The sequence below is a fragment of the Amblyomma mixtum genome, chromosome 8 (assembly GCF_055824585.1).
Source record: "Amblyomma mixtum isolate Tamu chromosome 8, ASM5582458v1, whole genome shotgun sequence".
Lineage (NCBI taxonomy): Eukaryota > Metazoa > Arthropoda > Arachnida > Ixodida > Ixodidae > Amblyomma > Amblyomma mixtum.
The window spans coordinates 88,787,147-88,800,262 of record NC_143019.1 but is presented as its reverse complement, the minus strand read 5'-3'; the positions used below and the strand labels follow the sequence as shown (position 1 = coordinate 88,800,262).

Below are 13,116 nucleotides of genomic sequence, written 5' to 3'. Positions count from 1 at the left end.
CTTTCGCGAAGTTTCTTACTGCAGTTTTGCTGTCACTTAAAATCGTCGTGGCCTTGGTACCGACGCAAGCGAGCGCTATCGCCAACTCTTCCGCCGCATTGGCATTGGCATCTCTCGTGCGGCTCGAAGCCGCTACCGTTGGTACTCCTGCCCCGTCGACCACAGCGGATACAGCCGCCCCGTGCTGTCCGCAAGCCGCGTCTACGTATGCCACCTGGTCTGCCGGTCGCTCCTTCATCTTCCTCTCGTAGGTCTTAGCCCTATGTTCTCGCCTTTCCTTGTTATACACGGGGTGCATGTTCCGCGGCATAGGTGGGACGCATATCTTGGCCCTGATTCCTGCCGGGATGTTTACCATCTTGTGCGTGCTACTTTCTGGCCGGATTCCTACCCATTCGAGTATTGTCCTGCCCGTTTCAGATTGGCCGAGCCGTTCTAATTGGGATATTCTCACCCCCTCTGCCAGCTCAACCCATCTGTTGTGTACCCCCATTTTTTCAAGCCGCTCCGTCGACGTAGATATCGGAAGTCCCAGAGCTCGCTTGGCGCATTTCCTCAATATTCTGTATACCTTCTCTATTTCTGCCTTGTTCATGTTTAGGTACGGCGTCGCGTAGCAGATCCGACTTATTACGTACGCCTGCGACATTCTCAGGAGATTCCTTTTTTTTAGTCCTCGCCCTTTTACCGCTACCCTCCTGAATATGCCTACCACTTGGTCTGCATATGTGGCTAATTTCTTTATGGTATTGGTGTTGTTGCCTTTCTTGTTGATAAACATGCCTAGGATCCTCATTTCCTCCACCCTGGGCACCTCCAGGCCTCCCACCACCACTTTAATTTCTACGTCTCTCTTGTACCTGCTGTCGCTATTGTACACGAAGAGCTCCGACTTCTGCGGTGAGCACGCCAGGCCTCGTTCGGCCGCGTACTTCACCACTACGTCTGCTGCCCTTTGAAGACTCCACTCAATTTCCGCGTCGCTTCCGTTATTCATCCACATGTTTATGTCGTCCGCGTACATGCTGAATTTTAGATCAGGGATCTTGTTCAGCATGGCCGGGAGACCTCTCATCGCTATGTTGAATAAGAAGGGGGACAGTACGGCGCCTTGCGGGGTACCTTTGCTGCCCAGCCTTATGGCGGGGGACTCTGCGTCATGGAATTTAATCACCGCCTTCCTCCCTTGGAGAAAGTCCTTGATGTACTCGTATGTTCTCTTGCCCACGTTTACCTCCTCCAGACCTCTGAGCACCGCCTCGTGTCGGACGTTGTCGAAGGCCTTCGTGAGGTCAAGACCTATGATCACCTTGGCATCTAATCCTTTCTTGTCTACAATGTCATATTTGAGTCTGAGCATTACATCCTGCGTGCTGAGCTTAGGTCTAAAGCCCACCATCTCGTGCGGCCATAGGTTTCCATCTTCCATGTATCTCGTTAACCTCGTTTGCACTACGTGCTCCATGAGTTTCCCCACGCAAGACGTTAGCAAGATCGGTCTTAGGTTTTCCAATTTTGGTTCTTTTCCCGGCTTGGGGAAGAGAACAACCTCTGCCTGCTTCCATTCCTCTGGCAATTTACCTTCCGTCCATACCTTGTTCATGTACCGCGCAATTGCATCTATCGAGTCGTTGTCTAGATTCCTGAGCATGACATTGGATATTTTATCCGGGCCAGGGGCCGAGCGATTTTTTAGCTCAGCGATAGCTGCTCTGATCTCCGCTACCGTAATGTCCGCGTCTAGATCTTCATTTTCCGCTCCTCCATATTCTGCCTGTCGTACTTCTGTCGCGTCCCCTATGTAAATGTCCCTGAGCCTGTCCATCAGCTGTTTGTCCGTCCCCTGGAAAGCGTGTCTCGCTTTCACTTGCTTAGCGCTCGCTGCCTGTTTAGATTTTCCCGGGTCGAGGAGATGCCGCAATATATTCCACGTCTTTGCTAGGCTCATGCCCCTTTCCGTTTCGTCGCACCTGGCGTACCAATTTTGCTCGTTTAGTTTAATAGCATACGTTTCCATTTCCTTGGTGTGTCTGGCTAACGAACGCCTTAAATTTCTGTTCCATTTTTGAGACTTGAGTCTCTTCTCGAGCCTTTCCTTCTCCTTGCACATGCTCATTAGCTTGCTATCCATTATCTCCGGTGCATCTTCCCCTTCAGCTACTGCTTCCGCGTGCCTGGTATCTTCCCTCAGCTGTTTTGTCCAGTCTCCTATGTCTCCAATTTCCTTAGCTCTGTGGCTTCTGCGAATCTCCCGGAATTTGTCCCATTCCACTATTCTCGCCTGTTTGAGTTTCCGTAGCTTGATTCCTTCTCCCAGCTTCGTAGCTACGATGAAGTGGTCACTACCCAGATTTTCTCTGGTGTTTGCCCATTCTACCCTGCCTGCATTTTTACTGAAGGTGAGGTCCGGCGCGGTGTCTCTACTTACACTGCTACCTACTCTAGTGGGCGCACATGGGTTGGTATGCAAGGTAAGTCCAAGATTTTGGGACTCCTCAAGGAGATGTCTGCCCTTCGGATCTTGCCTCGCGTACCCCCATTCCTGGTGTGCCGCGTTAAAGTCCCCCACGATCACCAACGGGCTCTGGCCGGCCAGTTTGATGGCTTTTCTAAATATCGTTCCGAATTTCATTTTCTTCTGCTTCGGGTTGCTGTAGATGTTAAGCAGAAATACGCTTTTTGCTCTCTTGCGTCCTGTTATCATTTCTAGCATTACCGCTTCTATGTCCCCCGTACTCACGTCGTGCTCTAGGGTTGCTATATTCCTTTTCACCAGCGTGGTCACTCTGCATTTTTCACCCCTATCGCTATAGAAACTTTGGTATCCGGCCAGTTTTACCTGATTTCCCCCAGTTTCCTGCAGCGCTATAGCAATTGGTTTGTCTTCTACATGTTGCACGTGGTGCTGTAATAGCGCTCGCTTCCGTCGGTACCCTCGGCAATTCCATTGCCAAATGGTGGCGTTCTCTTTCTGATTTTGATTCCTGTCCATTGTTGGAAAAAACTACACTCTCCGTATTCGCCATCCTCTCAGTGAGGCCGTTTAATGCCGCTAGGATCTTGTCCATTGAACCCTTAATGTCCCCTAGAGCGTTTAACCTTGCATTCACTTCCTGCATCTGCGTTTCTAGCCTATCAATGCTGCTTCCAAATTTACTCGTTAGCTTCCTCTCCAGCGTCACAAGGGGGCCGGTATCGGGCGCCTTTCGCTTTATCGAAGTGGGTTTAACCACCTCCGTATCCATTTTCTCGTCTGCTTCTTCTATCTCCGGTTTCGCCTCCGGCAATTTTCGCGCTGCCGCTTGCGTGGGAGGCGCCACCGACCTCGGCTTATTGTTTACTAATTCTGCTATCATTTTCCTCAGCTCCGCAATTTCCGTTCCTTGCCTCTTTAATTCTGCCTCTTGTTTCCCTATCTTCGCCTTCAATTCTGCATTTTCCTTCCTCAGCGCTACTGTTTCTGGGTTAGCCTGGGTGACCTTGCTCGCGAAGCTTACCGTTTCCTCGGGCCCCGTCTTGGGTAGTCTCGGGTCCTCCCTGGACGGGAGGCTCGGGAACTCCTTCTTGTCCGTGAGTCTCGCCCCGGACTCGGATCTCGAGGGCGTCCCGGATCTGGACCTTCCCTTGGGCCCGTCCTTGGCCTGCACTGCTCCGTCTTTCTCATCTTCTCGTCTAGTTGCGTCTTTCGTCGCCACGAACGGCTTCCTATACATCTTCCTACACTTGCTGTCGCCCAGCATGTGGGCTCCCCCGCACAGCTGGCATACGGGGATGCACGTGTGTCCCTGCTCCGGATTCTCCTTGCCGCAGCCTCGGCACTTCAGTTTTTTCGGGTCTGGGCATACACCAGCTCTGTGTCCCAGTAGGCCGCATGTCACGCACACTTCTAGCTTCTTCTTGTACAACCAGCATTTCTTGAAAGATCCTAGACACTTCACCCGCCAAGGCACCTCGCTTCCCTCGAAGAGAATCAGCAGGGAGCCGGAGTCCCCGAGTCTCCGTACGCCCAATATCGGCGGGTTCGCGTCACAGTCCAATGTTTCCCTGATTAGCTCCATACTCATGCTCATAGGAATTCCGTGTATGACTCCCTTGCCCGCGCCGTCCGGCATCGGTGCATGGTTGTTTACTTTCACCGTCTTCCCTCTGATTGTCAGTTTCTTGGCGTCTTGGTACTTCACCGCCCTGTCCTCGCTTGCTGATGCAACGAAGATGGTTTGTTGTGTCATGTTTATCGAGACCACGTCTTCCTTCATAAGCACCTTCGGATCCACCCCTGCTTCTTGCGCTAGTGCGTTCGCAACTTCAAATTCTTCCACGTTCCCCCACGTCGCCGTTATGCCGCCGCTCGGTCTGAGGAGCAGCTTTATAGCGCCTTTTGGTAGGTCTATTATTTTCTTTTCCACCGCGTTCTCCGCCAGCTTCTTCCCTAGTTTGGGCTTGAATTTTCCTAGGCTAGGTTGCTGCTGCGCATTTCTGTTGCCGCCATCTTCATCCGGTATATACCTTTTGCCTTCTCGTTTAAACCAGCCGGTTTGAAAACCTGACTTTTCTGCTTCATCTTCTGGCGCCGTCATCTCGACGCAATCCTCCTCTCGTTCCTTCTCATCAATTGCCACCTCGGCCAGCTCCGGTATCTTGCGTGCGTCGGGGAGTCCCCGACCACGTTGCGATGGTTGGTCGAACGCTAGGCTTAGCGCTCGGCTCCTAAGAGGCCGCACAGAAATGGCGATAAAATCATGAAAACGGGCCTACCATCAAAAACTTGTATCCCTTCGAAGCTCCGTTGCTCCGGCAAACGGCTCTTGAAGTCTCAGAGTCCTCCGCCTTCAATATCCTCCGTTGTCGATCAAGTTCGCGGGAGCTCATGCGGAGCACACCCGCCACACCACCAGACGCATCTTCTGGTGGTGTGGACGCACCGGCAGCCCATCTCTCCTCTGCTGTGACGTCATGTTGTCACGTGGTCAGCCGCCGCGCCTCTGATGTGGAGCCTCCACCGCCGCGGCTGACCGCGCGAGCCGGCAGCCCATCTCTCCTCTGCTGTGGCGTCATGTTGTCACGTGGTGTCACGTGGTCACGCTAAAGGTCAATGGTAGCTCCACCGCCGCGCTCGACGGGCTGTAGTGTAGCTCTAGTAATATGCTTCGCATAATATTACAAATTTTGGACCCAGCATCTTTGCCGGTGTACTGGGCATTCACCTTCTAGCAATCGCAAAAATGTGGCTCACGATAGAAAGCATCGAGACGAAATAGAATCGCTAACTTCAGCCTTTTTTTAAACTGATCAGTCCGCGCATCTTTATTCATACTGCACTAGGTACAATAAACAAAAGAAATATAAGTTGTCCCGATAAAGGCCGGTGAGCAGTCTCAGAGAAGTACAGTTCTAGGGCTAGGAGAGCGTATTCATTCATTTCGAGACAAGAAGCGACTACGTTCAGGTTTACAACGCTCGAGTATATATAGCTGCCGCAACCGCTTTTCGATTATCTAAGCGCGACGCTCGCAGTCCATTTGGGCCGCCCCTCAGCGGCTTATCAGCTGCAGCTTCGTAGGGCCTCTTTGACCGTGGTTTTATCAGTGTTACTTTTGGGACTTGCAGGGAAGGGAATCTAAACCCAAGTAGCTGTGTTATCTAACTGCTGCCGATAAAACAAAGCATTGCAAAAGGCCGTCTGGTTATACGGCCCTCGCTTAAGCGCCTTTAACGACTGCTAACGCATAAGATGCTAAGATAAGAATTGCCAGAAGTGAGAGGCTACCGAGAATTGTAAGGCAGTAAAACGTGAGAAATAAATGTGCGGCGCATAGAAGCTGCCTGCAGCGTTACCGCTTAAATGAAGGAATGCTCAGTTCGAGCTTTCTGTGGTACAGAGTAATATCCGTGCCGCACTCTGTCTACTTGATGGGAAGTTGTTACTAACAAATTTCCATGTTTTTCTGTGCGAGGAATTGTGGGAGTCGAGAGTACTCATTTATCAGGCAAATGTGCTGTGGCGAACTGAGCAAGCTGAGTGGGGTTAAGGCTATTATTATTTTGCTTGCGCATCTCGCGAATGCCGTTAAAACTTAGGGCAGTCAGCACTTACTGGCGTTTAATTTTCCCTCTTGGCACGGGTATATTGAACCATACTGCCAGCCTAAAACGGCTTGATGACCGTGGATTACACGGGAGTTGATGAAAATAAAGGAGAACAAATTTTAACAGCTTACAGCGGAGCAGGGGTTGGAATACGCGAAATTTTTTAATAAACTAAACAGCCAAAATTGAAACCAAAGAACGACCATTACCAGCACAGTTTTGATGGAGGTCGTCTTTCAAAAAGCGAGAAATGGAAGAAATTAAATGAATTAGCACCTCGCGAATCGATTGTCTCATCATAGATGACAAAGTCAAGCAGCGATCAGAACTTCCAGACTGTTTTCAGAATTTTTTTTGCCCGGATAGGTAGAAACAGCTGTAGTAGCAGACGCATCACACACATCCTAATAAATCCTAAAAGCACATTTCTCCAGCCAACCTGCGCTAGCGAAGTAAGTGCTGTTTTCTAGATCCTTAACAATAGTCGTAGCACGGACACAGATGGTTTGCAAACTAGGCCTATTAAATACGTGATTGATCTGATTGCACCTGTGTTAGCCAATATAGTTAATTTCGCACTTTCAACAGGTGTATTCCCAAAGAACATGCAGTCAGCACGTGTTATCGTAGTACGTAAGGGAGGGGACAGAAATGGAATAAATAACTACCATCCGATATCTATTTTACCCATATTTTGTGAAGGGCTGGAAAAAACTATTAATATTCGAACTCATAATTTTTCTCAGGAGCATGGACTAATAACTGAATGTCAGTTTGGTTTCAGGAAAAAGCGTTCCACAGAAAATGCTTTGCTGAACCAAAAAGACATTCTCTTAGAAAGTTTAGGATGGAAACTAATGACTTTGGGCATCTACATAGACTTCATTAAAGCCTTTGATCGTGTGAATGAGTATCTATTAATGGGAACACTACAAAAATATGGCTAGCGTGACGTATGAACGCAGTTAATCCGCCCGTGTTTGTGCTCAAGCTCGCAGTTCGTGGAAATTAATGAGCATAAATTATAAACAAGATTTATACAAAGCTGGGCACTAGAAGGCAGCGTTATAGGTCTGCCCTCTTTCAGTTTTATGTCAATAATTTAGCACTAATTTAGAATTTATCGAAATTTGTTGCTCACACTGGTTATTCTATCATATTTTTATTCTGGGAAAGATTTTACCCATATTTTAGCGCGCGCAAGCTTCGTTTGTTTTAGGTTTAAAGAGTGGGCTCAGAATAACAACCTATAACTAAATGAATCCAAAACCAAGTGGGCTCTGTTCAGTGCACCAGGTGCATCACATTTGCCCACTACCGCAAAAAGCAGTAGGTATGCTCTATGGAAATCACCATTTATTTCCCATCAAAGCTATTCACCTTCTGTATAATTGTTTTCTTCACTGGGTACTCAATTACTGTACACTAGTGTGGGGAAACACTGCTTCAGAAAAGTTAAACAAACTAATCTTGTTACAAAAAAAGGCAGTTCGGTCAATAGAAAATGTCCAATTCAATGAGCACATTAAAATTCTCTTCCATAAATAGAAAGTAATAACGGCTGCTAAGATAAACAACTATAAACTAATAAAAAGTGATATTGGAGCTACACAGGGGAAGTTAGATTCATTCCTCTGAATCGCTAATCTCTGCTAACAAAGCTAAATTCCACCTCATCGCCATCAACTACCACAGAAAATTCCTTTCACACGCCCAACCTATGGCCAAATTACACTGATTACACTCTCCGCCGCACACTTAATGATTTCACGAAGCAACACATAGACGTAATGGCACTGAACAAAAGTGACAATAAACAGTCATTTCATCAACGAATCTTAGTTGTACATAAAGTCTGCTTTTGTTTTGATTGTTTTTTACATGCTGATTGCCACTTATGTTTTTTTTCTACTGTCCCCAGTTTTAGAGTGCAACTTTAAACCGTTGCAGTCCTCTCATTGTTGACTGAGTGGTTGGAGCCTTGTAAAGTTGCTACTGTGTAGCTTTTTCCCCTGACCCCATTTTTTCACCATTTGCTTTTTTCTTCTTGGTGAAAATTAATTAGATTGGATCTATCTATTGATCGATCGTTTGATTGATTGATTGATAACAAAGGCCTTAAGGCACACAGACACGCAAGCTACCTCTGCTTACTTTTGCATGATGCTGCGGCCGCTGTATGGCACATGATGGCGGCGAATGCGCACAAAGCAGAAACAATGAATAGAGAGAGGGCACTCGTCCCGTTTGTGTGTATTCCTATCTGCTATATTTCATTTCCCTATCATCGTACTTTATTTTACAAAAAGCTAAGTATCGCTCGACTGTCTGCCAGCTGCCCACGAAGAAATTCTACCGGCGATCTGTATGCGGAAGGATGGAATAAATTATCACCGTTTGAGCATCACCAATGATCAAAGCATGATGAATTAGTCAGACAGGCGGAGCAGATCGGTGGCTTTAAAAATTAACAAGCAGAAAACCAAAGTAATATTCAGTAGCCTAGCAAGGAAACAGCAGTTCGCAATTGGCAGCGAGGTGCTGGAAGTAGTAAGAGAATATGTCTACTTAGGACAGGCAGTGACCGCTGATCCGGATCATGAGATGGAAATAACCAGAATAAAAATGGGATTTAGCGCATATGGCAGGTTTTCTCAGATCATGAATGGCAGTTTACCAATATCCCTCAAGAGAGAAGTATACAACAGTTGTATATTACCGGTATACTCACCTATGGGGTCGAAACATGGAGGCTAACAAAGAGAGTTCACTTAAGTTACAGACAATGCAGCGAGCTATGGAAAGGAAAATGATAGGTGTAACGTTAAGAAACCGGAAGCGGGCGGAGTGGGTGAGGGAACAAACGCGGGTTACTGACATCCGAGTCGAAATCAAGAAGAAGAAATTGGCTTGTAAATATTGCTTGGAAATTGGAAATGGAAAATTGGAATTCGAAATTGGCTTGAAATGTAATGCGAAGGCAAGATAATCGTTGGTCCTTAAGGGTAACGGAGTGGATTCCAGGAGAAAGCAAGCGTAGCAGTGGACGGCAGAAAGTTAGGTGGGTGGATGAGAATAAGAAGTCTGCGGGGATGCGTTGGCCGCATCTGGCAAATGACAGGGTTAATTGGAGAGACATGAGAAAGGCCTCTGCCCTGCAGTACGAGTAGTCAGGCTGGGGATAATGATGAGTAAATGCCACGAATTTGCTGTACTACGACAATATTCAATGATAGAAAGGGAGAAAATAAACCATACAAATGCTCAGTGCCATAACGCCGCTTCATCTTAGATATTGATTGTTGTAGTGAAGTATTAGATATATAAATAAAAATTGGTTCATAAACTTTTTTCCTGTTCAAAAAACTGCCAACGATTACGTTACTTCCTAATGCGAAATTTGAGCGCTGCTCATCAGCTGTTTAAGCTTTTCCATATATTGCGGCAATGAATTCGAGAGAGACATGTATGTACAATTAGAGAGAACTTTTTATTTTTCACACATATTCCTTCTTTAAGAAACACTCCACTAACAGTTCTTGAGTGCTATGAAGGAAGCTTTGTGGGCGGAAAAATTGATGGATATATGCTCGACTTGCGGCCGCAATGCCTAGGTGTCCACTGTTCCAAGAGGGCAGTTATGCACCTTTCCCTCTAGTTCAGGTGTCCACCGAGTTGTGTGAGACGGATACTGCGCATTGCGTTTCCTCAAAAACCAATTTACAAATTTTTGCCTTTGCTTTACAAGCCTTCCCTCTATTGGTTTCGCAACTGTGGGAGACAGATACTGCGCATTTCCTTTCCTCATAAAAATACCAAAGTCACTTTGGAAATTCGAAAGAGTGCTTGGCGAAAGCCTTGTCATGCACCCTGAGCGAGACAGGGAACGCAGAGTAGCAAGGGCTCGGGCCCTTCACAAACGGTATAGCGAGGACCATGAGGTGGTTTACGTGGACGCAGCGGAATATACGACAGGCTCCCGTATGGCCCTGGCGGTAGCCGACAATAATGCAAAGCTTCTAACCTCCAGCTCAATCATTACCAATTCGACCACAGAGGCAGAAGAAGCAGCCATCGCGCTTGCTCTCATTTCTACATCTGCCACAAAAATGATCTCCGATTCCAAATCTGCAATTTTAAATTATGCGAAGGGCTACATATCCAGCACCGCTGCTCGTTTACTACGTTTCTGGCAGCCCCGGCGCCTCATCACCCTCATCTGGACGCCAGCACATGCTGGCCTCCCTGGCAACGAGGAGGCTCATTCCCTAGTCCGAGGTCTCACATTCCGGGCAGGAGTCGAGCCCCCTCTACGAGCCTCGGAGCGCCTGCTCTCCTTCCGTGATATTCTCTCGTACTACCGAGACAAACGAAGGGAATACGCAACCCAACTCCATCCCTCACCATACCGCAGGCTGCACATTGGTGACAACTACAAATCCGAACTGCTCCATACCCAATACTGCTGCATGCCCGATACCCAGACCAATTCTCGTCATCATGCAAACTTTGCGGCAAACCAGGAGACTTCTTACACACCCTTCTCACATGCCCCACCTTCCCTCATCCCCCATCACCAACCGCGGCGGAGTCTTACTGGGAGTCTCTTCTGACCAGCTCGTCCGCTCAAGACCAGCGCCGGATCATCTCCAGCGCTCACAGAAGGATTGCGCTCCAGGGGCTATCCTTCGCGCTGTAAGGGTGCCTCCTCCTCACATTGAGGAGGCATCCAAGTCCCATGTAGGGGGCTTCGCCCCCGCGATTTACATCATTGGCAATAAAAGTTTCCACCACCACCTTGTCGTCAACCCACTGCCGCTTCTCCGAATCGCTAGGCTCGGAATCACTGGGCCGCTTCGGAGCCATGCGCCTCACTATCTCGACTGCAACGAGACGTCTGGCGAAGGAGCGTTGGTGCAGCTGCCACCGCCGACGCGCGCGCGCTCGTTCTACCTAGACTGTGTGACGTCACGGTTGCTATGCACAGCTGTGCCCCCAACTGGCGCTCCGGTTGCTAAGGAGGGGAGGAGGTTGCCCTTTTACTTTCTCCTTTCCAAGCTTCCGCTCCATCGCAGCTTAAAGGGTGTCCACTGCTGGTTACAACGGACAACGGCGACGCCGCGAAACGCAGAAACGGGCGCCTAAGATCCGCGCTCTAATATGCGTTTGCTCAGATTGTTTGGGAATGAAAGAAACCGGGTTGGTGGAATTTATTCTGCCACCCTTGATTGCGGCAACTTTCTGTCGCTCCTCACTCTCACCTCCTTCTTCCTTTTCTCTCTTCCGTCGCGGTTCAGGAGTCCGCCATGAGAGAGTTTTGTGCTTTGTTTCATTCTATTTCCATTTCTTCGTCACAATGTTTCTTTAATAATTCTTCACCACGTGAGCGCTGCTGCGATTTTTGTGTCAAAGGGGCAGTCGTTGTTTGCATGGCGCATAAAGAAAAGTTTGAGGCAAAAATGTCTTCTACATGCATAAAATGTTTCGCAAGAAGCCTTATTGTTCCACTGCGTCCATTTGAAGCAAATATATGCTATATCATTTGCACTTCGAGTGCATCTGCTTCTTCCTCTTCTCTATGCCCAACACCGCCATTAAAATCACATAAAAAGACCATAGACCAGTGCTTCAGGGAAGTTTCTTTGTTCAAACGAACAATTGAATGGCTTTCAGCTTAAAAAAATTCGCTGTGGCTTAGCTTGTTAAGCCCGGTAATTGCGAAAGAAATATCCGTACCTGCGCCATGGTTCAGCTGGTAGTGTAGCTGGGGGTGGTGCTTGTGGTTAGACTTGTGGCGATGCATCGGTTATACAATCTCAGCTTAAATAACCTCCATTAGAAATAATAGTGACGTACTATACTTGCTTACGAAGAGCAAAACATCAAAAGCCAATAACATGAAAATGAAATCAAGGAAATAACAATGAAATCAAGATAAATTAGACAATGCAAGCAATGTCAGCCTAAACAAATGCCCTGTGCGTCTGCTTTATATTTAACATTTTTTTAAACGTTCTGGAGCATTTTATTTTCGCACCTGTTCTCCTATTCGCCGTTCAGAACATTTTTAGGTTAGAAGAACATGCATTTTAGAAATGAACATTCATTTCAGAACGGACGCGGTCGCAAACAGACAGGCTGTTAATAAAAAAAAAAAACCGTTGATAGCCTGAAAGTTAAAAGTAAAAAACGGGCTCGTCCGGGATTTGAACCCGGGACCTCTCGCACCCTAAGCGAGAATCATACCCCTAGACCAACGAGCCTTTTTTTTTTCTTTATTGCCTGACTTCGGCAAGAACCACAGTACACAAATACACTTACAGAGCACAATGAGCAATAATTAACAACACTATCCGCCTGGGGGTGCGTGGCTTCGTCACGTTAAAACTCCTTAAGCGTCACCAAAGGCTCGACTCTTTCGAGCCACTCGGGAGCTTCAGGAGCAAGTTTCTGAACTTCAGTATACTTATGCATGCACTCCCGAAAATAGATCCGCGCTGGCCGTGCATCAGGGTCGCGATGATATCCTGCCATTCTGGAGCGCGAAATACAATGGAGGCCCATTAGCATAATGAGGTCGAATGGTGTCCCATCCTCACTCTCTACAGGCAAGTACCGAATACCATGAGCGTCGAGCGGAAATTCCTTTTTTAAAGTCCGTTGTAAGATGTCCCAAAAGTATACCCCCTCCCAACAGTGCAAAAAAACGTGGTCTATTGTTTCTGGTTGTTTACAAATTAAACAGTATGATCCCCAAGGTAGAAATAACTGCTTCCTTTCCAAGAATTCCTTTACTGGTAGTGTTCCGGTATGTAATTTAAAGAAAAAAGTTTTTGCACTTGGCGGCACCTGCATCGCCTTCACACGCTTAAGTACGTCGCGTCCCAGGCCTCCATTGTATAAGGCCCTGTACATAGGTTGTGGAAGAACTACATCGCGGAGTGGATAGCATACCTAGACCAACGAGCCCCGATGGCATGTTTTGGTCTGCTGCCCACTGTCCTGTGCCTGCCTTCCGCAACAGCCGGT

The 13,116-nt window shown here is 47.6% G+C and overlaps 1 non-coding gene across 1 annotated transcript; it reads right to left on the bottom strand.

The window, feature by feature from the left end:
• Positions 1 to 12,278: 12,278 nt before the first annotated feature.
• On the bottom strand, positions 12,279 to 12,350 carry TRNAP-AGG (transfer RNA proline (anticodon AGG)). The gene has a single exon. It is a non-coding gene; the product is annotated as a tRNA-Pro (tRNA).
• Positions 12,351 to 13,116: the final 766 nt, after the last annotated feature.